At 42.6% G+C, this 27,640-nt stretch overlaps 1 long non-coding RNA gene across 1 annotated transcript; it reads left to right on the forward strand.

Annotated features, from left to right (window-relative positions):
• The first annotated feature begins 2,424 nt into the window (after positions 1-2,424).
• On the forward strand, positions 2,425-27,251 carry LOC138984189 (uncharacterized). Its single transcript, XR_011461448.1, has 3 exons — positions 2,425-2,706; positions 12,616-12,767; positions 27,059-27,251. It is a non-coding gene; the product is annotated as an uncharacterized lncRNA (long non-coding RNA).
• Positions 27,252-27,640: the final 389 nt, after the last annotated feature.

The raw sequence follows: 27,640 nt of genomic DNA on the forward strand, positions 1-27,640 counted from the left end.
CTGTGCTTGGAATCCAGACCCATAGAAACTGTGAGATAAGTGTGTGTTGTTTGAAGGTGCTAAGTTTTTAGTAGAATTCTGTGCGGGCCTGTACTTATGGGCTCCTGGGACACTTGCTCCAACATAGTATGGCCCTGTGTGGGGCCCTGCTGAGCCAGGAAGGACTGCTCAACCTTCTGCTGCTGGCGCTTGGAGACAAGGACCCTGCTATGTGGCGTGGTGACACTTTGGCTATGGGCAATGCAACCTACCAATCTGGTCCCCAGGGACCTGCCCTGGTGGCCGTGATACCCAGTATGACTCAGCTACTTGGAGATCCTCAGGTTGGTATCCTGCAATCAGGATGCAATGTTCCAAGGATGCTTCTGGTATCCTGCAATCAACGCTGCATCAGCTGTGGGCAACTTGGGGCCTGAAGGTTTAGGGGAGGAGCTATTAAGTGCCAAGTACTCCCGAGGTTCCTAGAGAAGGCATGTGGAGACTCCCAGGTAAATGTGAAGGAGGCCACTCTCCCACACTTCTTTTCCTCCAGAGCCTCTGACAAGAGCCCTGCCTCCATTAGAGGCTGGTGTTATCCCACATTAGAAGACTAATACAGCCAGCAAAAGCTGAAAGTTCTTCATGTAAATGTTCATAGTGAGTGTTATTTTTATACATTCAATTCAAGCAGTTCTTAAGTCAATTAGAAGATCTGTATCTGGTGAAGGAAATTATATCAGACAGGAGGCTGCTCTGGTGTCCTAAAGACCCAGAAATTAAGGGGCTCTCAGTTTATTTCAGTTTATTCAGTTTATTTTTTCCATAAATGTTTATTGAGTATCAACTATGTATCAGACACTTAGATTTGGATCTAAACAAGATAGATATTTTTCTTCCCTTAAAATTTAATGAGAGAAAGAGGGATTAAATAAATCATCAATTATAATAAAGTAAGAGAGCTTTCTATATAAGAGCATTCTGGGAATATGTGCATGTCAAGTTGCTTCAGTGTTGTCCGACTCTTTGTGACCTGAGTCCATGGAGTGTAGCCTACCAGGCTCCTCTGTCCATGGAATTCTCTAGGCAAGAATACTGCAGTGGGTTGCCATGCCCTCCTCCAGGGGATCTTTCCAACCCAGGAATTGAACCTGTGTCTCCTGTGGCTCCTGCACTGCAGGCGGATTCTTTACGACTGAGCTACCAGGGAAGACCATTCTGGGAATATTCCTGCACAATACTTCAGGAACTGGGGATTATAGGAACTCTGTACTCTTCTCTACCTCCAATCTCACATCCTCAGACTGTGGTGGGTTAAAGATGGCCACAAATTTTTTTGTGATGAGGTCTATTCCCCCTCCTCTCTCACTGACATAGGCTTGAGTACTGTATTGATTATTCAATAGAATGCAGAGAAAGTGACAATGTGCCAGTTGGGGTGGGCTAGCCTTTTAGAGGAGCTTTCACTTTGGTCTCTGGAAATCTTAAGCTATCTTTATAAGTCCCCCTGCCTTGTTAGACCATATGGAGAGGATTGATGTGACATGGAGAGGGACCAGGCTCCAGGCACAAGTCCTGGCAAGAGGCATGTGAATAAAGCCACCTTAGAACCTTCAAACTGTATCAGCTGCCAGGCAAATATTACTGTGATGCCAATCAGGGCCACATAGAGCAGAAAATCTGCCTTACTGAGTCTTGCTCAAATTTCTCACCCATGAAATTGTGAGACATAGTAAAATGTTTGTTATTTTCAGTCACTAAGTTTTGTTAGGAAGCAGTAAATATCCAGAATGAAACCCTCACATCCAAATGCACAGTGCTGAAAATCTGACCATCTCACTCCTTGAGGGTCTGTCAATGCCTTCCTATTACCTTAGCCCTTTTTGTAAGTCATAAAAGTCCACCTTCACCTGACCTCTACTCACTTCTCTAGCCTTATCTCTAATATAACTCCTGGCCATCACATTACCAATTTGCTAATGGTGCCCAGGCCAGCCTCCAGCATACAATTTCCTGCTTCCATGCCAAGCAAAGATAGCTTATGCTGCTCCCTTGGCCTATCCCTGCCTTCCTCATTCTCTTTATCTAAACTGATCACTTTCCTTCAATATCTTGGGAGTTATATCCTCCTTCCAGAAGTCTTTTCTGACTTCTCCCAGCTCTAGGCCCTGAGAAACTCACAGAAAAAGAATGCAAATAATTCTAGGCATTATCCACTATCTCCTTTTTGCTAGAATAAGCTGACTTCTGCGTCAGTAGGAGAGGGCTTCTGTCCTCAGTCTTGACATGCCCTGGCATCTGTTGAGATAAGCAAATAGCCCTGTGCTTAGGTGTCATCACCCCCACATTAAGCATCTATGGAGATGTCTTTGGCCCAACTGGACTCTTGATATACACTCCATGCCACTTTCCACTTTCGTGACTCGTTGTCTCAATTACATAGCCTCTTGGGCCTTCTGTCAGCTAAATTGTGTGCCCTTTTTGGGGGGAGAGGAGCAATTTAACTCTTTGCTTCTGCCTCTCTGGGGCTGCTAGAGATTTAGAAAGGCTGTCTCAGGCTTTTCCTACGTGTGGCACACTATGTGGTCATCTTTAACTCACCATTGGCACGACCTTGTGCACGAAGAAACATCTACCAGGCTCTTGCCTCCTAGGATTTCATACAGTAACAGATTCCTGACGGCATCATGAGCCTTCATCATCTTTCCCCATCTTGGAGCCAAACTCAAGGTAAGAGGCATAGCGAAGGACACTTTCTTACACCTTCAGTACCTTGAATTCTCTTGCTTACCCTCATTTATCCACTTCTGTGATCCTCAACTCGGAAAGTCTTTATCTAGTCTGAAGATGGGGATGGATGGGAGCTTGATGTTAGTAGAGGGGCAGTTAAAACTGATCAGCACACACTTTTCCCAAGTCCCTCTGTCTTATACCTGGATCAAGTCTTCTGAACTTGGACGTTAACAGTCTGACAACTTGATTCTCTGCTAATGATGAACTAATTTTTCTAAAGCAATGGGGAAAATTTAGTAAAAGGGGAGTGCAGAGAGAAAAAGCATAATTTGGAATGAATACTAAAATATTGTAAAATACCAGAATAAAGCTTTTAGCTCTTCCAAATCTAGGCTTCCTCTTCTCACATTGGCCCACACAGTCATAGGTGTTGACCTGAATGAAGTCATACTGGATTCACACTGGAATGAAGAGTGTCTACTTCTTTAGTCCAATATCTGCTGTGTGGGTTAAAAGAGGGGAAAGATCAACTAGATGAAAACTTGCTTTCAAGTACCTGCTCCAGGGTCTTCCCTGGTGGCTCAGCGATAAAGAACCTGCCCGTCAATGCAGGAGACATGGGTTTGATCCCTGAGTTGGGAAGATCCCCTGGAGCAGGAAATAGCAACTCACTCTAGTCCAAGGGGTCTACAGTCCATGGAGTTGCAAACGAGTTGGATACAACTTAGCAACTAAACACCACCACCACCTAGGCCAGAGCTTAGAACGGGATATTTTCCCAGGGGTTGATTGACTTGGGACTGAGCCTCAGAGGTCATGTAGAAAATTTCCCAGTGACATTCAAGGTAGGCCACACTCTCTATTGTGGTAAATAAAGGGAAACTGAAAAAGCTGCCTAGCACCAGACTTCTTTTGTGGCTCAACCAGTTGTGCATTGTGCAGCTGTGGGAGCGAGGATCCCTGTCACACATCTCTCCCCCTTTGGCTTTCTTCACGTGTTCCTTTCTCTACACTCGCTTACCTCTTAACATCATAATCACAAATGTTTTTCCATATCCTGTCTTTTGCTGCATGTGTGAAGGCAGAACAAGCAATGAAAGAATGAGCAATAGCTCTGAAGTGTTTACCTGGCAGGAGGTGATAAGAAAGCTGTTGTTGTTTGTTATTTAGTCTTCCAGTCATGTCTGACTCTTTTGCAACCCCATGGATTGGTATTTTTCAGGCAAGAATACTGGAATGGATTGCCATTTCCTCTTCCAGGGTGTCTTCCTGAGTTAGAGATGGAACCTGCATCTCCTGCTCGCATCTCCTGCATTGCAGGCAGATTCTTCACCTCTGAGCCACCAGGGAATATCTTTAAATCTCTCTAATGACTAGCTTATTGTTTTTTTGTTTAGTCACTAAGTTGTGTCTGACTCTTTTTTGAGATGAAAAAGTACAGATGAACTAAATAACCCAACCTGAAATGCAGAAAGCTATTCTAAACCATTTAGACTGTGATTTTGATTTTTTTTTTTTTGAAAAAGATAATTTTTTTCTAGGTAGAAATACTTTATGCTGCATTCTATAACTGATCAGAAACAAATTTTCAATGCCTGAATAACAAGGGTAATCATAACAGTGACCATTTTCTTGAGCATAGCTATGTGACAGGAACTCACCATATTAGGTACTTTATATCCCAATTAATCTTTGCAATAAACCAATGTGGAAACTGTTGTCATTTCCATTTTATATATCAGAAAGCAAAAGCTCTGAGAGTTCAAACAACTGGCCGTGGACACACAGAACTTTATTTGTGGAGACTGAAACCTGAGTCTGTTTTGCTGAAAGTCTATTATTTCATGATGCTGCATTGTCACCTCACTACATGTCTCACAAATGCTTTCTAATGATTTTCATTATTTTGAGCTGCTGTGCGTGCTCTGTCACTTCAGTCACGTCCGACTGTTTGTGACCCCATGGACTGTAGCCCCCCAGCCTCCTCTGTCCAAGGTTTTCTCCAGGCAAGAATACTGGAGTGGCTTGCCATTTCCTCCTTCAGAGGATCTTCCTGACCCAGGGGTGGAACCCGTGTCTCCTGCATTGCAGGCAGATTTTTACCACTGAGCCACCAGGGGAAACCATTTTGAGCTTATCAAATTGTATTGAGAGAGGCTTTGGAGAAAAGTCTTTTCTAGCCACAAAGTTTTGTCATGTTGCTCCTTCTAATTCAGGGATGTCATGGCACTAATTTCTATGAGTAAGGTTTACTATGTGTGAAAATCAAAGTGATAATAACAAACATTTAGTGCTTACTATGCACTAGACATTTTCCTAAGTGCTTTATATCTTAATTCTCAATTCTCATGACAAGTCTATGAAATTGGTATGGTTATTATCTCTGTTTTAGAAATGGGAAAACCGAGGGACTTCCCTGGTGGTCTGGTGGCTAAGACTCCATGCTCCTAATGCAGGGGGCCAGGGTTCCATTCCTGGCCAGGGAACTAGATCCCAAATCCCACAACTAAGAGTTTGCATGCTACAACTAAGACCTGGGGCAGCCATTAAATAAATATTAAAAAAAGAAAAAGACTGAGTCTCAGTGGTGAAGCAATTTTCCCAAGATCTCACTGCTGCTAAATGGAGAATCTGGGACTTGAATCCTGAGACTGTGTTCTTGAACACTCTGGAAACAGCTATTTATAAATTATAGTGTATAAAGTTATTTAAGTGAAATCGCTCAGTCGTGTCCAACTCTTTGTGACCCCGTGGACTGTAGCCCACCAGGCTCCTCCGTCCATGGGATTCTCCAGGCAAGAATACTGGAATAGGTTGCCATTTCCTTCTCCAGGGGATCTTCCCAGCCCAGGAATCAAACCCAGGTCTCCTGCATTGCAGGCAGATGCTTTAACCTCTGAGCTACCAGGGAAGCCCTTAAAATATGTAGTCAGCATCAATGTCTAGATCAGCTAGGGCTCCTTATCCTGTAAATAACAGAATAACCCAGTACTACTTCTGAGAGAAGTCCAGAGGCTCCAGGAAAACTGATCCAATGGCTCAAATGTTGGCACCACGGATATGTCTTCTCTCTTATCTCGCTACTCTGCTTCCATGGTATAGATAGAGCCTTGGGCTCTACGAAGCGGTCACCTGAGACATTACATGTTTTCATCCTGTGGTGACAAAATACGTGCAAAAGTTTGAAAGTTAACATTACTACACCATTTTAATGGGGAAAGAGTGAAAGCTTGCCTTTCCCCAAAGCTCTGGCAAACATCTCCTCATGTCTCATTGGCTCTAATTAGGTTGCATGTCCACACATAAACCATGACCAAGAGAATGAGCTAAACTGATTAGCTTCAGTTCGCTGGGTCCCACTTATGTAGTTCACACAAGAGACATGTCTAAGAATGAGAGGATGGTTCCCCAAAGCAAATGCAGGGGGTTATTTCATGGAGGGGGAATATATGCTGGGCAGGAAATGGCAATTGCCAATGACACCCATGCTCCTACGGCTGAGAATTATTCATATTTTCTAAGAATATTTTTACTTCCATATACTTTTTGTTTCTTCATCCTACCGTTATAGCCCAAGCAATTTCCTGTATTGTTAGAAGCTCATTCTACTGACTACACTCATCATGTGTTTATTAGCTCTCAGAGATCTTCAAATAAATCCCTCTGATATAGATACTAACAATAGACATAGCTGGAGGGCATACGTATTAGTCGGTCATGTCCAGCTCTTTGTGACTTCATGGACTATAGTCCACCAGGCTCCACTGTCCATGGGATTCTCCAGACAAGAACACCAGAGTGGGTTGCCATGCCCTCCTCCAGGGAATCTTCCTGACCCAGGGATCGAATTCAAATCTCCTGCATCTCCTGCATTGCAGGTGGATTTTTTATCACTAGTGCCAGTTGGGAAGCCCGCCTGGAAGGTATAGTAATTTCAAATTAGCCTGGGTGTGGTCTTGGAAAAAGGCAGCTGCCTGGCTGCTCCCAACTACTCTTTTTTTTTTTTTTAAACTGAAGTACAGTTGATTTACAATGTTGTTCCAGTCTCTGTTATACAGCAAAGTGACTCAGTTTTATACACACACATGTATTTTAAAGTATTCTTTTCAATTATAATTTATCCCAGGAGGTTGGATGTGGTTCCCTGTGGTAGAAGGACCTTGTTGATATACATTCTAAATGTAATAGTTTGCATTTATTAACTTCAATTCCCAGTTCATGTCTCTCCCTCTCCCCTGCCTTGGCAACCACAAGTTTCTATGTCTGTGAGCCTGTTTCTCTTTCATAGATAGGTTCATCTGTACCATATTTTAGATTCTACACATGAGTGATATCATATGGTATTTGTCTTTCTCTTTCTGACTTACTTCATTTAGTATGATAATCTCTAGTTGCATCCATGTTGTTGCAAATGGCATTGTTTTCCTTTTTTATGACTGAGTAGTATTCCACTGTGCATATGTACCGCATCTTCTTTATCCCCTCATCTGTCCATGGACATTTAGGTTGTTTCTGTTGACTATTGTGAATAGTGCTGCTATGAACACACTAGGGTGCATGTCTTTTTTTGAATTATAGTTTGGCCTGTGTATATACCCAAGAGTGGGATTATTGGATCATACGGTAATTCTATTTTTAGTTTTCTGAGGCAACTCCGTACTGTTTTCCATAGTGGCTGCACCAATTTACATTCCTACCAATTTACATTCCTTCCTACAGGGTAGGAAGGTTTCCTTTTCTCCACACCCTCTCCAGCATTTGCATTTGTAGACTTTTTAATGATGGCCATTCTGACTGCTATGAGTTGGTACCTCATTGCAGTTTTTATTAGTATTTCTCTAATAATTAGTGATGTCAAGTATCTTTTCATGTGACTACTACCATCTGTATGTCTTCTTTTGCTCCCCACTACTCTTGCCTCTCCTACAGCCAAGCTTCAAGTCCCTCTTTGCATGGCTTTTGGGGTTTGGTTTGTGAGGGGAGAGGATGAGGAGAATGTAGGTTCTAACTTCCCAGCAGTATTCAGCCTCTTTTGCTTCATCACCATTATCCCCAACGGAAAAAAACTATAGACACCAACATATGCTTCTTCATGACCTGAGAAACTCTATAGCTTGAGTAAAAAGACCAGTGTGGAGAAATTAATTAGAATTATGGCAAGTTATGGGTGGAAGGAGCTTCCACTGCATGACTCTGAAAACCCCCAGCGTGGCCCTGGCATCAGTCTCTGAAGACATACAGTATCGCCTCTGTGTGAGGTGTTTTTCACTTTGGTTGGATTTTCACTTGCAAGAGGGCCAATTTCTCTTGGATTTGGACAGAATATTTTAGATCCTGAATTTGTGGGTCCATACTCATTTGTGCTTTTCCCAAGTAGAATAGGCAGGTTGAACTTGTGGATTAACAGTCAGTATGTGCCAAACAAAATATTTTCTTCTTTGAGGCATGTAACAAGTTCCAATATTCTACTTGGATCTTTCACACATAAGGAAATAGGTCACATCATTAACACTGCCTTGGCGGGGGTTGGGGGTGGGTTATATGATAGTATTTGTAAAGCTAACATTCTAGAAGAGTGGGAACTATACAAATATGGAGAACTATTAATCAGTGTTTTGTGCTCTCAGATGACTTGACGCTTTGTGTGTTAGTCTCTAAGCAAAGTTTATAGTGATCACATTATGTGTGATGGTGCAAGGCACTGGCCAAGCAGTGGGCAGCTATTGGCTCTGATTTCTGTTCTGCTGGGCCTGGATAGAAGCAACCAGTTAGGTGAATAGAGGTAGACAAATGCCTCTCACTCACATGAGGGGCAATTAGTAATGATTTGGTGTTTATATTATGGGTCTGAGAAGAGACAGAAGACCAAACAGCTCTACCACTTCTCAGATCTAGTAACTTTAGGCAAGTCACTAACTTTAGGAAGGTTTCATCTGAACCTCTATTTCCTCATCTGCAAAATGGGAATATAATCTCTTTCCATAAGTTATTATGGCCATATAGAGAACAGTATGGAGGTTCCTTAAAAAACTATAAATAGAAATACCATGTGATCCAACAATCACACTCTTGGGTATATATCTGGAGAAAACCATAATTCAAAAAGATATGTGCAACATTCATTGCAACACTCTTTACAGTAGCCCAGACATGGAAGTAACCTAAATGTCTATCAATAGAAGAATGAATTGAGAAGATGTGGTACATATGTACAATGGAATTTTACTCAGCCATAAAAAAGAATGAAATAATGCCATTTGCAGCACCATGGATGGGTTTAGGGAGTATCATACTAAGTGAACTATGTCAGACAGAGAAAGACAAATATCATATGATATCACTTATGTGTGAAATCTGGGCTTCCCTGGTAGCTCAGCTGGTAAAGAATCCGCCTGCAATGAAGGAGACCCTGGTTTGATTCCTGGGTCAGAAAGATCCGCTGCAGAAGGGACAGGCTACCCACTCCAGTATTCTTGGGCTTCCCTGGTGTCTCAGCTGGTAAAGAATCCGCCTGCCATGTGGGAGACCTGGGTTCGATCCCTGAGTTGGGAAGATCCCCTGGAGAAGAGAATGGCTACCCACTCTAGTATTCTGGCCTGGAGAATTCCATGGACTATATAGTCCATGGGGTCGCAAAGAGTTGGACACAACTGAGCAACTTTCACTTTCACTTTCATATGTGAAATGTGAAAAATGATACAGATGAACTTATTTACAAGCCAGAAACTGACTCGGAGATCCCCAAATCAAATTTATGGTTGCCAAAAGGGAAACTTTGGGAGAAGTGATAATTTAGGAGATCGGGATTAACATATCAGATCAGATCAGATCAGTCACTCAGTCGTGTCCGACTCTTTGCGACCCCATGAATTGCAGCACGCCAGGCCTCCCTGTCCATCACCAACCCCCAGAGTTCACTCAGACTCACTCCCATCGAGTCAGTGATGTCATCCAGCCATCTCATCCTCTGTCATCCCCTTCTCCTCCTGCCCCCAATCCCTCCCAGCATCAGAGTCTTTTCCAATGAGTCAACTCTTTGCATGAAGTGGCCAAAGTACTGGAGTTTCAGCTTTAGCATCATTCCTTCCAAAGAAATCCCAGGGCTGATCTCCTTCAGAATGGACTGGTTGGATCTCCTTGCAGTCCAAGGCACTGTCAAGAGTCTTCTCCAACACCACAGTTCAAAAGCATCAATTCTTCGCCACAGCCTTCTTCACAGTCCAACTCTCACATCCATACGTGACCACAGGAAAAACCATAGCCTTGACTAGACGAACCTTTGTTGGCAAAGTAATGTCTCTGCTTTTGAATATGCAGGTTGGTCACAACAATATCTAGGTTGGTCATAACCTTCCTTCCAAGGAGTAAGCATCTTTTAATTTCATGGCTGCAGTCACCATCGGTAGTGATTTTGGAGCCCAGAAAACAGTCTGACACTGTTTCCACTGTTTCCCCATCTATTTCCCATGAAGTGGTGGGACCGGATGCCATGATCTTCATTATACACACTACTATATATAAAATAGATAACTAGTGAGAACCTTGGAGAAGGCAATGGCACCCCACTCCAGTACTCTTGCCTGGAGAATTCCATGGATGCAGGAGCCTGGTAGGCTGCAGCCCTTGGGGTCACTAAAAGTCGGACACGACTGAGTGACTTCACTTTCACTTCTCACTTCATGCATTGGAGAAGGAAATGGCAACCCACTCCAGTGTTCTTGCCTGGAGAATCCCAGGGACCGGGGAGCCTGGTGGGCTGCCGTCTATGGGGTCGCACAGAGTCGGACACGACTGAAGTGACTTAGCAGCAGCAGCAGTAAGAACCTACTGCAGAGCACAGGAAACTACTCAGTATTTTCTAATAACTTCTATGAGAAAAGAATCTGAAGAAGAATGAGTTTGCATATATATGGGGCTTCCCTGGTGGCTCAGACAGTAAAGAATCTGCCTGCAATGTGGGAGACATGGGTTCAATCCCTGGGTTGGGAAGATCCCCTGGAATAGGGCATGGCTACCCACTCCACTATTTTTGCCTGGAGAATTCCATGGACAGAGGAGCCTGGTAGGCCACAGTCTATGGGGTCACAAAGAGTTGGACAGGACTGAGCAACTAACATTTTCACTTTTTTTCACATATATTATATATATATATATATATATATACACACATATATACATATATATATATACACACACACATAATTTGCTTTGCTGCATACCTGAAACTAACACATTGTAAATCAACCATATTAAAAAAATTATAAAAATAAAAGTTATTATGAAATCTAAATCAGATTGTATATGTAAAGTTGACTTATGTGGAAAAATATAAATGTTAAGGTGTGTTATTATTGTCATTAAAATTATTATTAAGTTTAACCATTCAAACACTTGCATATTGAATAGTGAACTGTGATAGCTTGGTAGAGATCTGTGGCTTAGGGTCTCAAAATAACAACAAAAACATAAATGTTGGTAATAGTCTCCCATTTTATAAAAACAAACAAATATCTATCCTGATTTTACACATAGACACACAGACACATACACACGCACACACACACACTGCAATTTGTTTACTTGGTGCCCTTGGTAATGATGTGGTAGTGTAGTTTTTTTTTTTTTAATGTTTCTAGTTTTTGCCACCCATTTGCAAAGTAGTCAAGGCAGGATTCTTTCAAATTCCAGGATCATTAACTTTTAAGAATTGGTAAATACCCCAGAAATTTGACTGTACATCCAATCTTATTTCACAAATGAGAAAATTGGGACCTGCTCTGCTTCTAATTAGACCGTGGTTCAAATAAATCATTAATGGCAGAATTGGGATGATAACCCACAGCCTTAGGCTCTTTCCATTGTCCCAGGTAGGTAAGTAAAGGACCCATTGACGCAGAGCAGTGTGGGTCTGATGTTAAACCCTCAAGTGATCCCATTACATGGAGATACGGAGTCTTATAATAAATGAGAGTTTTGAGTAACTGGCTGAGCCTGATAGAGGTCAGAGATAGATTGTTCTGATATCATACATTACATCATCTTAAGGATATTGTTTAGGAAACACTGCTGTGTCTATGGGGTCACACAGAGTCGGACACGATTGAAGCGACTTACCAGTAGCAGCAGCAGCAGCAGCTATAGCATAATTCTTGTTAATTGCTTAGGATAAGAAATTATGCCCACCATTATGAGTTAACCATGCATTATGTGACAGGTATTCTACTTAAGGTAACTTTATCTTTCCACCAATCTGGAAAGTTGATACTAGTTTCCCATTTTACTGAAATCAAAGCTCAGAGAGACTAGGGAGCTTATTCAAGGTGACAGATCCAGTAAATGTCAGACCCAGGATTCTAAGCCAAGTCGGTAAGGCAATGAAACCTAGGTTCTTAATACCACTTAGTATGGACGACTCAGGGACAAAGACTGATTGTCTCATTGATGGCCATATCTTTAGTTCCTAGCTAATTTGAAAACAAAACTTCTGCCCCCAAAATTAGTTGTCCTAAAGCAGAGTTTCTTGCTTAAGACAATTCACACTCTTAAAATTCCCTACTTCAAATAAGTGCTTGGAATGTTCCTCGTTACAGTGAATTCACACTGCGCTGACCCCAACTCTCCAAATCTTTCCAAACACTTCACGTTCCTGCCTGGAATTTGAAGGGAAGGAAAAGAATCATTATACCTAGTCACATATGGAAACTTTGGTTTGAATAAACACAAGAAGTAGAGATTTGGGCAAACACTCAAGTTAAATAGGATTTGATTACAGCTTAGGGTTAAAACACAACACAGACTATACAGTCCATGGAGTTCTCCAGGCCAGAATACTGGAGTGGGTAGCCATTCCCTTCTCCAGGGGATCTTCCCAACCCAGGGGTTGAACTCAGATTTCTTACATTGCAGGTGGATTCTTTACCAACTGAGCCACAAGGGAAGCCCTAAAACACGACATTAGACACTTTTTGGATAACTAACTGAAGAACAGACCTGACCCTTGTGTTTCCTGGGAGCAGTACACATACTTGAGTACTGAGCAAAAGATCCTGGAGAGGAAGGTAAGAAAGCTTTTACTATTCTACAATTTGACTTCAATTATCTTACATGTAGAACATACACATTATGCTTTCCTTTGGAAAACCTCATCCCATGTGACAGGCATATGGGCCGTGAAGTGGGTGGGCAAATGACCAAGGGTCAGAACATCTCTGAGCCCTGGCTCTGTAACTTCCTGACTGTTCAGCTTTTGGAAGAGAAATTCACATAATCTCTCTGAATTTCACTTTCCTAATGGGTAACATGGGACTAACAAAGGCTGCGCCTGGGGACTGCACAGGGATGGTGTGACGGCCAAATGAGACAAAGACAAAGAGCTAAGGAGATGTAGGGAGTTAGTAGCAACTGCAGAACTTCCTTGCTCTGTGCATGGCTTCTGGGAGAGGGTAGTGGGTGGGGAGGTGGGGAGGGGGTGGAAGTGTGGTGCTAAGGAGGACATTGGTAGTGTTTACATTCAGATGTTAAACCACAGCCAAGCCTGCTCTCTCTACTGCATGTGAGACTCCAGTTCCTCTCTGCACTGTTCACTCACTGCCTTGTCTGTGAACAGGGAAGTACTAGACCCTTCACATCCCACAACCACAAAGAGCAGGGAAGCCAGCACTGAGCCACAGAGAGGCTGGGTTCCTAACAATAACTGCTATCTACTATGTGTCAGGCATGATGCCAAGGATTTTACGTACATGATCTTATGTATTTTGCATGTCAGAACATGAGATAGGTATGAGTATTATCCCATTTTATAGACGAGGAAACTGAGAGTCAGAGCAGTCAAATGACTTGCCCAAGATTATAAGTAGACAGCGGTCTTCATTGAGAGTTTAATCCAGGTAGTCTGACTCTAAAACCCACATCCTCAAACACTGAGATGTACTGTCTTCTTAGAAGCCCAAGTAATCTCTACCTTCTCACACCCTTAGCTTCCTGCCACCAAACAAAACCCCACTGGTGGGATCCAGATTCTGAAGAAAGCAAAAGCAGAGAAGGGGTTGGGTGCTAATGATGATCTAGAAACTGCATTTCTTACTCACCATGTAGAGCTGCATCAGTGCAGTGAAGTCCTGTCCTGGAAGGGTGACCAAGCATTTATCTGGTTACCTGTGTCTTTTTGCTGCTGGAGATTCTGGCTAATAGGCGTCATAAAGTTGTCTAACCCTAGGTTTGGGCCACCACAGGATTAGCATTGTAATTAAGTCAGGGTTTTTCTTTGTTTGGCTGTGCTGGGTCTTGTGGTACACACGGGCTTCTCTCGGTGTGGAGCATGGCTCTAGAGTGCCAGGGCTGAGTAGTTGCAGTGTGCAGGCCTCTCCAGTTGTGGCTTATGGGCTTAGTTATGGCATGTGGGATCTTGGTTCCCCGACCAGGGATAGAACCCATGACGCCTGCATTGGATGGTGGATTCTCAACCATTGGACCACTAGGGAAGTCGCAAGGCAGGGTTTGATGATGTGGACATAAACCAAGGAATGCCTGTGACCTGGAGATGGGGAACAGTTGCTAACAACAACAATTGTGACAGCAACTGGTGCACACCAACTTTTACCTCCATGGACCAATGGAATCACCATCTGTAGGAAATATTTCCTGAGCATGGCTGGAATGCCACACACAAAGCCAGGTGCCAGGGACTTATAGATAATAAGGCACTTAAACCTAAAAGAAAGTGATAGAAGATAGCATATGATGAAGACAAATCAGTGGCTCAGAAAGTAAGTGGATTCTAAAGACAATTTGGGGTGGGGAAGTCAGGATGAACTTTATGAAGGAGGGAGTGAACTGGACTTTGAAAGAGGAATGAAATCTGACTATGTGAAAATGGGTGGGGATTGAAGGGAGAAAGGTGAGAAAGGATGGCATTGTGGGAGAAGGTTTAGTGCCAAGGTAGGTTCAAGAAAAGTGGGAATGAGCACTAGTGTGTAAGGATGCTTTCTGCTCATTGGGCCAGAAATGGCTTCCACACATTAATTCTTTAACATAGTCCAGAAGTTGGAGGGGCTTCTGGATGGCTTTATCCAGCAACTAAACAGTGCCAGATTTTCACGTCTCTGCTCTGCAGTTCCCAGTGTCACATTTAACAGTCAGGCAATAGATTTCCTTGTTCATATCCAACAAAAGAATGATTGATTTATCTTTACCCAAAATCTCAAACTAACCTGTTAACTGGCTTTAGGCCTGTCTGTTCCTAAACCCATCATTGAAGGAAATTGAATATTATGAATGGCTTGTATCAGTGGATCTCAAACCTCAATCTGTATTGGACTCACCTGGAGGGCTTATACAAACACGTATTGCCACCCTGTTCTCCCTCAGAGTTTCTGGCTCAGTGGGTCTTGGGTTGGAATTTACATTTCTAACAAGTTGCTGTACGATTAATACTACTTGGTCTGGAACCACACTTTGGGGAGCACTATCTTAGAATGATTATTCATATTGGGGGTGAAGTGGAGGTTGGGGCCTCAATCACAATGTCTCCTATGGATATGGCCACTGAATGCACTCGTTCATCTGGCATACAGTTCCTGTTTACGTCTGTTAAGCCAGTGTGATTATGTCTCCTTTACTCTCAAAAGTGCCCTGGTCACTTTCACATGTAAACTGTATGATTATCTGACTATAAGATATAGTCATATATATATATATATATATAAGATATAGTCAGATATATCTGACTGGCACTGTTTAGTTGCTGGATGAAGCCATTATCTGAAGATGGAGACCTTTCCCTACAAGTGAGCCCAGGCTAGGATCTATCAGGAAACTATGTATTCCAACTGGGAAATCTCTTATTTGTCCTGTATCCAACGATGTAAAGGAGGGGGAAAATCCAACAGTATCAACCATATTTTATACTATTGGGTCCTGACTGATGTGTGGTAGGAGCATTGCTCTTAATTTATTAGGAAACTATCCTCTATTCTGGAGAAGGCAATGGCACCCCCAATCCAGTACTCTTGCCTGGAAAATCCCATGGACGGAGGAGACTGGTGGGCTGCAGTCCATGGGGTTGCTAAGAGTCAGGCACGACAGAGCGACTTCACTTTCACTTTTCACTTTCATGCATTGGAGAAGGAAATGGCAATCCACTCCAGTGTTCTTGCCTGGAGAACCCCAGGGAAGGGGGAGCCTGGTGGGCTGCCGTCTATGGGGTCGCACAGAGTCGGACACGACTGAAGTGACTTAGCAGCAGCAGCAGCATCCTCTATTCATAAAATAAATATAGCTTTTGATACCCTTTTTGCTTAATGTTCTTAACAGTATAACTCATTTTATTAAGCTACATGGTTCAGTTGTGTCCAACTCTTTGAGGCCCTATGGACTGAGGCCCACCAGGCTCCTCTGTCTATGGGGATTCTCCAGGCAAGAATACTGAAGTGGGTTGCCATGCCCTCCTCCAGGGGATCTTCCCAACCCAAGGATCAAACCCGAGTCTCTTTATGTCTGCTGCATTGGCAGGTGGACTCTTTACCACTTTACTAAGCTGTAAGCCATCAATTGCAAATAACTCATTTAATGTCTCATGTTTATTGACTTATGATTTTTATGAAAATGTGAAACATGTATATTAATCTAAAATATTCTATTTTAAAAACTTTGACCATAATGCAGTTCACAGTAAAACAGAGTTCAGAATTAATAAATAGTGTTAGTTGCCAAGTACTTCTGATTCATCCAGAACTAAAAATTTTTGTTGAAAATTTATTACATCTGGCAGTCATAGTAGGAGGCCATGTAATTTCTGGAAGAAAAGCAATGAAAGAATATTCCTGTTTTTCTTTCTTAATCTAGTACACTTTTCTTAGTTTTTTCTACCTAAAGGTTACCAAGACTAGGTTTGGAATGATCTTACATATCAGATAGCTCCCACCTTATTCATAAAATCAGATTTAACCTCGTGAGTTTCTTAAGAAACTGATAGCAAGCAGTGTTTGGGGTGCAGCTTAAGAGTTTACTTAAACCACTTCCTCCAAACCCCACACAAAATCATAAATTCAAGCAAAATCTAGATGAGACTCATAGATACCTCATGGCTCTTTGCAAAACCAAGAATTGTGAAATTTTACTTAATTCAAAATTGTTTGAATTGTGTTGTTCCAAGCCTTTTACTAGACTTTTCTTCTTATGCCAATGTAGCCACTTATGGTTTCAATCCTTTGAGAGGAAGACAACTTGGGGTGAAACTAGTAAAACAGCAATATTATAAAAGTTTAAAGAAGGTAGAAGTTTTCAGTTGGAGAGAGCCTAGCAGTCTTCTTCTCTAAACTGCTGATCGTTTAGGAGTCCCCTCTCTAACATCACTGGGAAAATGGTTCTTTAAACTGAGTTACTGCTTCCAGTGATAGGAAGGCCACAGTCTCAAAGGGTGGGGGATTGGTTTCACTGTTGAAAAGTTTTGCTAGAAAGTTTTCTTACAGTGAGTTACAACTGTGTTGTGCTGTGCTTAGTCGCTCAGTCATATCTGACTCTTTTGACCCCATGGACTGCAGCCCTCCAGGCTCCTCTATACATGGGAATTCTCTAGACAAGAATACTAGAGTGGGTTGCCATGCCCTCCTCCAAGGGATCTTCCCAACCCAGGTCTCCCGCATAACAGGTGGATTCTTTATTACCTGAGCCACCAGGGAAGCCCAAGAATACTGGAATTGGTATCCCTTTCTCCAGGGGATCTTCCCAACTCAGGAATTGAACTGGGGTCTCCTGAATTGCAGGTGGACTCTTTACCAGCTGAGCTACCAGGGAAGCCCCAAATGGGGTGATAAGGGTGGCATCCTAATGTAATAGGACTCGTGGTCTTATAAGGAGAGAGGAAGAAAGAGCTCTTTCTCTCCATTGCATGCATTGAGTGAGAAAAGGCCATGTGGGGACGCAGTGAGAAGAGAGCCATCTGCAAGCCACAAGGAGAGCTCTTAACAGAAACTGAATAGACTGGCACTTTGATCTTGAACTTCTAGCCTCCAGAACTGTAAGAAATCAATTTCTGCATTTAAGTCACTCAGTCTACAGTATTTTGTGGCTTCCCAGGTAGCGCTAGTGGTAAAGAACAAATGAAAGAGACATAAGAGACACAGGTTCAATCCCTAGGTCGGAAAGACCCCCCTGGGGGAGGAAATGGTAACTCACTCCAGTATTCTTGCTTGGAGAATCTGATGCCAGAGGTGCCTGTTGGGCTAGAGTCCATAGGATCCCAAAGAGTCAAACACAACTGAAGCAACTTAGCACACACACACTAGAGTATTTTGTTATAGTGACCTGAGCTGACGAAGATATGCTGTACAGACTGCCTTTTCAATACCAGAGGTCTCAGCTATCCTAACACAGTCTTTAAAATGAAAATTCACCATGAGTTCTATTTTACCTAATTTCTGTGCAGCTTGGGTCTGTCTCATTAAAATAAAGTTGTCTAAAAATGAACATAGAATATTCTAAATTCATTCTGACCAGTGAAGTATACATTAAAACATTATTTTCTTTATGCTAGATTGCATGTATTATTGTGGGCCATACAAACGTTGGTTTTGGGTTTTCAGGAACACATTATTTACAACTTAAATTTGTGGCCACCTAAAATCTGCATATTTTTAAAAGTGAGCTTCTTTCTGGGTCCTGTAATCGAATAGGCTCATACCAAGTATGAGATCATATGAAGAAAAATGTAGAAGTTTAAAGAAAAGTGACTCAGTTGACCCTTGAACAACACAGGTTTAAACATTTCCACCCTTCCCACAATAAATAGCACTACATGATCTTCAGTTGATTGAATCTGTGAATGTGGAAATTTGGATGTGGAAGGCTGACTAGAAAGGTAAACTCAGATATCTGAGTGCATGGATGTCCCTAACCTCCTCATTTTTCAATGGTCAATGGGATTTCACCATATAGCTGTGAATTCCAAGAGCCAATTGGTTTACATAACATGTAAGTCAGTTATATAGTATGTTGGAAAGGGCTAAATTCTATGGAAAACAAGAGAAAGGAAAGCAGAGTAGGAGTTCTGGGGATTACATACTTCTGGTCAGAGCACAGCAAGAAGCACATGTTCATTAACATGGTTGTTAACTTTTTCTGTTTCTGTTGCCTCAAACTCAGCCATGAATAAATTGATCACTTTGGAAATTTATTATGTATTTCACATATTTAATATCTCTAATGCAGGTTTGTTGTAGACTCTGGTAATTAATTCAGCTTAGGAAATAGTCACTGAGGTATTCATTTAGAGTAACAACTTGTGATTTTATTTATTAGTGATATATCTGACTTTGAAATGCCTTCATTTAGTCAACTGACCCATCATCCATCATTTAGTCAACAAATATTTATGGACTGCTTGTTATGCAGAAGGTTGAATTATATGTACATGTATTAAAGTTATAATTAAAGAATTACAAACTCTAGAATTCCTGGATATTTATAAAGGTAGAATTAGGTGTCTAGAAATATTGTGAAATTAAAAAATGGAAGTATGTTCTAATGCAAAGAATATAGCTGAGGGATGTGAAAGTTGGACTGTGAAGAAAGCTGAGCACCAAAGAATTGATGCTTTTGAACTGTAGTGTTGGAGAAGATTCTTGAGAGTCCCTTGGACTGCAAGGAGATCCAACCAGTCGTGGGTGTTCATTGGAAGGACTGATGCTAAAGCTGAAACTCCAATACTTTGGCCACCTCATGTGAAGAGTTGACTCATTGGAAAAGACTCTGATGCTGGGAGGGATTGAGGGCAGGAGGAGAAGGGGATGACAGAGGATGAGATGGCTGGATGGCATCACTGACTCAATGGACAGGAGTTTGGGTGAACTCTGGAAGTTGGTGATGGACAGGGAGGCCTGGCGTGCTGCAATTCGTGGGGTCGCAAAGAGTCGGACACGACTGAGCGACTGAACTGAACTGATGAGTATTTTTCATTTTTTTGTTTTTACCATTGTGTAAGTCCAGTGTTCTTGCCTGGAGAATCCCAGTGACAGAGGAGCCTGGTGGGAGGCCATCTATGGGGTCGCATAGAGTCGGACATGACTGAACCGACTTAGCAGCAGCAGTAAGAACATGTTGGTTGGTCTTAAAATACGTCCTCTGGTAGATAGATTAGCATGCTTTCCTCATTGTATATGTGGGGAAACTTGAAACACCATGAAGATAGGTATCTTGCACTTAGTCACTCCGGCAGTGTTAGAATGGCAATGGGAAACTGTAGATTTCAGGGTCACTGTCTAGCAACATCTGATTTTGAGTCAGTTAGTGTAAGAGGTCACGTAGCTTTGCCTCCAAGTGTCTCTGGGAGCCAGGGGCCTTTCACTGTAACACTCATTCTGACCTCCCCTGTTTCTGGGGTCCACATTCTCAGTGTCAAAAGGCCTCAGGTAGCAGCAGTTCTCAGGATACTCCAGGTCATCTCTCTTAGCCAATGGGGCCCAGCCTTCCCTCTAGTCCAGATATCAGCAGATACAGAAGGAGGGTGTAGGGGTGAAAGTGGGGCAGGAAGAAAGGCCAGAAGAAGGAAGCAATCATGTTTATTCCAGTTCCTTTATCTTACTGCTACTCCCAGCTTGTAACTTATCCTTCTTCTAATCAATTATAGGAACAACAACAAAAAAACAGGAAAATGAGAATCATAAAAGAATCTAGACAAGTGCCACTGACCATTTAGCTTTTGGGAATGTCATGTTGTTAGGCTGTACCCACAGACCTGCAAGCCTTGTGGTTGCCCAGGCTGGAGGCCGAATAGAGTGTGTAGACAGTGACAGAGACCGCAACAATTTATTGAGGAGGGGATCTTACATGTCTGCAGCAAAAAGTGCTGGAGCAACATGCCACTGTACGACAGACAGTAGGTAGAATGTGGCAGCAATCTTTGCTCTTGGTGCGGTGGAGGGCGGCAGGGAGGAGGCTACTATTTCTAGGAGAAATTGACCTCAGATGGACTCATCAGCTACCCAGGAAACAAGCAGCTGAACGACATCCCTCCCAGCCCTCCAGGTTAATGACCATCACGAGGGCAGATGTTTTCCTTTAGTAAATTAGCAGGTGGAGTCATTCTGGCCTAAGGGTTAAAACAGTCACTCACTGAGGCAGGGGGCACGCATGTTCACATGAGTAGGGTGTTGGTAAGGCAGGGCTGGCTGAGCAGGGGATGGACAAAGAGCAAGAGAATTTTTGGAGTGGCCTGACCCTGCACGTGTTCACACCTTAACTTTTGAACATTGTTATCTGATGATTTTCAATCTGGTTACAAAATGGACAGAAGGCATATTACCCCATGAAGATGTATTAAAAATACCTGAGAAAGAAAATAAAGTGAAAGTGTTAGTTGCTCAATCGTGTCTGACTCTTCAAGACTCCATGGACTGTAACCATTCAGGCTCCTCTTTCCAGGCAAAAATATTGGCTGCTGCTGCTGCTGCTAAGTCGCTTCAGTCATGTCCAACTCTGTGCGACCCCATAGACAGCAGCCCACCAGGCTCCCCCGTCCCTGGGATTCTCCAGGCAAGAATACTGGAGTGGGTTGCCATTTCCTTCTCCAATGCATGAAAGTGAAAAGTGAAAGTGAAGTCGCTCAGTCGTGTCCAACTCATAGCGACCCCATGGACTCTAGCAGGCCACAAGTCTCCTCAGTCCATTCTCCAGGCAAGAGTACTGAAGCAGGTTGCTATTCCCTTCTCCAGGGGATCTTCCTGACCCAGGGATCCAACCTGGGTCTCCTGCATTGCAAGCAGACTCTTTACCATCTGAGCCACCACGGAAGTCCAAAAATACCTGATGGAGTGGTGTTAAACTGGGAATCTCTGCCTTAGACCCTCCCAAGAGGATCTCATGCTAGTGAAGATTCTCAACCCTGGTTGCACTTTATAATTACCTGGGGAATTAAAAACAAAATTTCCCGGCCTGAGGCCCACCTCCAGGTGTTCTGAGTTCTTTGGTCTAAGGTACAATCCTGAATGACATTTTTCAAAAGCGCCAGTGTGCTTTTAATGCACAGCCAGGATCACCGCCCTGGTGATCCCCTGTGGCTGACAGGAGAGCAACCCATCCTCCATGTCCCAAGCCTAGTGTATGAGTGTGGAGAAAAAAACTTGGGGACCATCAGCCCAGTGACTCTTAAACTATAGTTCACACACCAGCAGCATCAGGATCACCTGGGAGCTTTTTGAAAATGCATGTTCTCCGGCTTAACTCCAGACTTCCTAAATTAGAGACTCTCAGGGTGAGGTCCAGAAATCTATGTTTTAAAAAACCCTGCAGATGATTGTGATCTATAGTAAAATTTGAGATCCACTGTTCTAACTTAACCTATAGTATGCTGAACTTGTAATGTGAATACAATTGGGTTGCCAGCATGTGTGCTAAGTCGCTTCAGTCTTGTCAGACTTTTTGCAACCCCATGAACTGTAGCCCTCCAGGCTCCTCTGCCTATGGGATTCTCCAGGCAAGAATACTAGAGTGGGTTAACATGCCCTCCTCCAGGGAATCTTCCCGACCCAGGGACTGAACCCCTGTTTCCTGCAGCTCCTGCATTGCGGGTAGTCTTTACTGCTGAGCCACTGGGGAAGCCCCTAAATGGGTTAGATACCTATTTTTTTCTGATAGAACATTTTAGTTATAAATGAGAATATAGATAAGGCTTTGCTTGGCTAAATAAAGTGTGTCTGTAGAAATCTAAGACAGTAACTGAAGAGGACTCTGCTTTGAGGTATAGGTTCTTTCCCCAAGAAATCACACTGCATAGGCTGACATCTTCTCCCCTGAGCTAAGCTCTTTTTGTATTGACTATGAGCTTATATTTTAACCCATTCAATGTAGGCCCTTCCCTATAATCAAACAATATTTTCAAAGACAATGAAGATCAGCAAACAAAACCCTGCACTTGACAAAAGGTCTGAAAACACTCAAAGTCACGCTGAGCCAAGACATGTCCCTGGGAATCCACTGGGTCCTTGACTACAGCCATCGCGTGATTCGGTCATGCCAGAGAGCTGTGTCACAGTTGGAGCTGAAGAATGATATTTTCTGATCTATTTTGTCCCTCAATGATCCTGTTGGCTCTGAGGGAACCTTTAGATATGAAACTTTGGAGGTGGGAAGTTGTGTGTTTTCGCACATGCTTCATATTCTGTTTTCAGCTTTTGATCTCATCAGTGAGGACTTCAGCAGTGCCGTAAGCAGGAAAACCGTGATATCATTGGAAAAGCCTCCCCACTGACAAACTTTCAGATTTCTTTGTTGTGGAAGAATGTATTATAGACTGAAACAGGTCTAAGGGATAGGCTGCTTTAGATCACACCTGCTTCATATAGCTTATAAATTCTCGAGAAATAGATCACTCTTACGGGGACTGAAGACATGTTTAAAGTCAGAATCTAATGATTCACTCTAAGATTTCATATCAAGCCACAGGAACTAAAAATGCAACTATATTTCCTAATGCGAAACACAACTTGTAATCTTAATCCATTTAACTTCCTCAAATTGCCATATTACTCAAAACAGCCTATTTCTTCATTGAGCATAGATGAATTTCCTCTGTGGTAACTGTTACAATCTGACCCAGTGATCAGGCTCCCCTGGCCACTTGTGTCTTCTCCTTCAAGGAAGGACATTGAGCAAACAGAAATGGTCTAGTTAAGGGCATGTTCTTGGAATCAGATTACCCTTGTTGAAATCTACCAGCATGGCTTGAAAGCGGTGTACCTTTGGGTGGTTTCTTAGTCTTTTTAAAGCACAGTTTCCCCACCTATAAAATGAGGAAATAATAGTACCAACCTCATAGTATTAGCAATAGCACAGGGTCTGTTACACAGGAAGTGTTCAATAAATATTACCTCTTATTTGAGTGGCACAGCAAAGTGGTTAAGAACAGGATCTTGAGGCCAAACTGTTTAGTTCAAATCTGAGCTTTGCCACTTACTAGCTGGGTGATCTTGGATATGTTTCCTAACTTCTCTGTGTTTCTATTTCCTTATTTATAAAATAGGAATAGTAATAATGTTATTTCACAGGTTGCTGGAGGATCAAATGAATCACTGCATGTGAAGGGCTTATAACATCAATTGGCATATAGCTGAATTAAGTATTGGCATAAATTTGAATTAAGTATTAGTCCTGTGATATAGGAATCATGACATAGAATTTTTCTCAGTATATAGTAGGGATGAGTCAAGAACCTGCTCTCAGGTAGAATCAGACTAGTATTTTTCTCCTTAACTTCCTTACCTGATGAAGGCTGGCTAATTATCAGAGAGAGAAGTGAAAAGGTAGTCCAGAGGGAACCTGGACAGCACTGCCATCAGGTTTGTCCCTCACATCTGTAGGGCACCAGACAGAGTATATTAATCAGCCCTGCCTGCCATATTTCAACTGCTTAAATGTTATAGATCAAGCAAACCACACCTCATAAATAAACAGATTAGTTCTGGGGATGTAAGGTATATGGGGATGTAATGGTGACCATTGTTAACAATACTGTATTACATATTTGGAAGTTAAGAGAGTCAATAGTAAGGTTCTTATCACAAGAAAAAAGCTGTACGTATCGGAGGTGATGGATGTTAACTATGCTTATTGCATTAATCATTTCACAGTTTATACATACTTCAAATCATTAAGTTGTAGACCTTAAACTTATACAATGTCATGTGTCAATTATATCTCAATAAAAATGGAAAAATGTTATAGATCAAGCTAGAAAGCTGTTAAGTAAGACATTAACAAAATTCTCCTATCTTGAGAAATATTTCTTTACAACCACTCCTCAGAGTTCCGTGTCAGAACTTGGAGGTAGAAATGGAGCCAGAGTCTAGCCTCTGGTCCAGAGCCTCTTCCATCGCCCAGCTTCTTCCTGTGCCCCGCCTCGGTGTTGAAGGTCTACCCTCCTCATCCCCACTACCACACACAGCTCAGTGTTGAAAGTGTGCTACCTAGCAGTCTTGAAGGAAGTCCCAGGTGGAGTCCTGGATACTAGGAACTCCTTCTAAAGGGAATGTTATACACTAAACATTGTCCCCCACCCCCGAATTTATATTTTGAAGTCCGGACTTCTAGTATGGCTATATTTGGAGATAGGGCCTCTAATGAAGTGTGTGTGAGTGCTCAGTTGCCCAGTGGTATCTGATTCTTTGTAACCCCATGGACTGTAGCCTGCCAGACTCCTCTGTTTATGGGACTTTCCTGGCAATAATACAGAGTGGGTTGTCATTTCCTCCTCCAGAGGATCTTTTCCAACCCAGGGATCAAACCCATGTTTCCTGTGTCTCTTGAATTGGCAGACAGATTCTTTACCACTGAGCCACCTAGGAAACCTGTAACCTCTATACTGTGAGAAAATACATTTCGATTATTTAAGCCCCCAGTCTGTAGTATTTTATTATGACAGCTGGAGTTGACTAATACAGGGAGTGTGGGGCAGGCTCTTTTTGGGCACATGGGTTGGCCCTGCAGGGTCTTTGATCTGTGTGGAGGAAAAGCAACCAGAGGAGAGCTCTCCAAAAGAGTTCCTCTAAAGAGAGGGCCTCAGGGCAGGAATCCTTTTGAGCCCTAAGCATGGTCCTTCTCAGGGAGAAGTGGAGAATCTATGAATTTCATTTGTACTTAGTCTAGGGAGAGAGACTGAGCCTGGGAGTTTAGGCCAAAATCCAACTCTTTTCGATCCTTTATACTGTAGCCCGGAAGCTCCTCTGTCCAGGGGACTTTTCAGGCAAGAACACTGGAATGAGTTGGCATTTCCTCCTCCAGGGGATCTTCCTGACTCAGGGATTAAACTCATGTCTCCTGTTTTGCATGCAGATTCTTTACTGCTGGAGTCACTGGAGAAACCCAAGAACTAAATGGACCTTGGCAATTATGGTCATGGACTTTTCAGCTAGAAATCACCTTAGGGGTCATTTGGCCTTGGTTTTACAATTGGAGAAACTGAGGTCTACAGACTTTCCAGAGTTTGCAGAGAACCTTGCAGAGACTTTGGCTCTCTAAAATCTTGGGCAGACACTCTTTTTAATTATTAGCTCAAGTTTCCTAATTTTTGGATGAACTTCCAGAGGCCTACTAAATTTGCTAGGAGAAGAACTCTGGAGAATGCTTTAAGAGTTCTTGGGCTTCCCTGGTGGCTCAGTGGTGAATCTGCTTGTCTGTGTAGGAGACACAGGTTCAATCCCTGATCCGGGAGGATCCCACATGCCGCAGAGCAACTAAGCCTGTATACCACAGGCTGCTATTGAGCCTGCCTGCTAGAGCCTGGGAGCCACAACTACTGAGCCCACGTATCACAACTACCGAAGCTTGCTCGCCCTAGAGCTTCTGTTGTGCAACAAAAGAAGCTACGCAAAGAGTACACTACAACCAGAGAGTCACCCCGGCTCGCTGCAGCTAAAGAGCCCTCACAGCAACAAAGACTCAGCACAGCCAAAAACAAATAAATAAAATTATTAAAAAAAAGAATCCTTGCTTCATTGTAGGCCAGAGCTACTCATGTCTGCTTGACCCAGGGTTGATGAGACAAAAGCATTTGGTTAAAAAACATACATAGCTGCTATGAAATTATTTGCATTTTTCTTTATACTTATTAACTTAGGAAAAAGTGCTTAATAAGTTTTTAGGGCAAGACTTTAAATATTTACAGACTGTTATTCACCCGCATTAAGACAAACATATGACTATAGCAAATATGGCCCTTTGAGATTCAAAGGAAATGTTTGTTTACATTAAAAGTCTATTGAGGTCACATGAAGGAAGCACTTTGAAGCTAGGTAGAGGAGGCCAAGATGTAGTTCAGTAAAGGAGCTCAAGTTCTCTCTCATTCCTGAGGGCCTGGGGGCATTGAGAGGGGAACAGGCAGGACCTCAGAAGATCGAGGTTTAGAGAAATATGGTCCAGCACATCTGGAGTTTTATGCAGCTTCTGTCCTTTTTTTGGTGATAGGTAACCTGTTCCATTGATGATAATGACAGTCTTTTTGGGTATGGAGAAAGGTATAATTATAATAATAATTTTCATTTACCTATGGAATTTTTAATATCCAAATGACTCCTACACATTTGAAGGCATTTAAGCTGATTGGCCCTGCACTTTTAGTATTCCTAGTTGGGAAATGACATCACTAAGATTCAGAGACAATAATGAAATGATTGGCCCATAGTCATGCAGCTGAGAAATTTAGAGCTGAGTTTATGTCTTCTGGCATCAACTCTTCTGTAGGGTGCTATAAAAATACAATGGCCAGAGAGTATGGACATTTCTTATTCAGACCTTAGCTGTGCTTATCAAAGGAAATTGTTTTAAGAAGGTATGCTGATGTATTTTGTTTCCTCCCACTAAGGCTGTAGGGCTTTCCAGGTGGCACAGCGGTAAAGAATCCACCTGCCAACACAAGAGATACAAGAGACGCAAGAGATGCGTGTTCAATCCCTGGTTCGGGAAGATCCCCTAGAGAAGGAAATGGCAACTTGCTCCAGTATTCTTGCTGGGAACATCTCATGGACAGAGGAGCCTGGCAGGCTACAGTCCATGGGGTCACGAAGAGACAGATGTGACTGAGCACAAGTACCCCAACAAAAACTGAGGCTGTAAGTTTGTGAGCATCTTTGCTCACATCTTGGGCAGTTCAGGTGGTTCCTCTTCTGACTCCAGGAGGAAAGAGTTGTGGCCTTCTCTCTGCAGCTCTGCTTTTGACAGAAATAATCACTCTGCTGTTGTTTTTAGTTTTGGGTGGATAAGATTGGGAGATACCTCTAACTGGTATGCAGTTTATCTCCTGAAAAGGAGTAAAAGTCATTCATAATGTGCCAAATAATTCTGTTAAAGCACAATCTAATGTTCATTGGCCTTTTACTGATTACAGAAAAAAAAAATCTCATAGATTTATTTGTAGAAAGTTTGCAAGGCACAGAAGAGTATTAAG

Source organism: Bos mutus, chromosome 20, assembly GCF_027580195.1.
Source record: "Bos mutus isolate GX-2022 chromosome 20, NWIPB_WYAK_1.1, whole genome shotgun sequence".
Lineage (NCBI taxonomy): Eukaryota > Metazoa > Chordata > Mammalia > Artiodactyla > Bovidae > Bos > Bos mutus.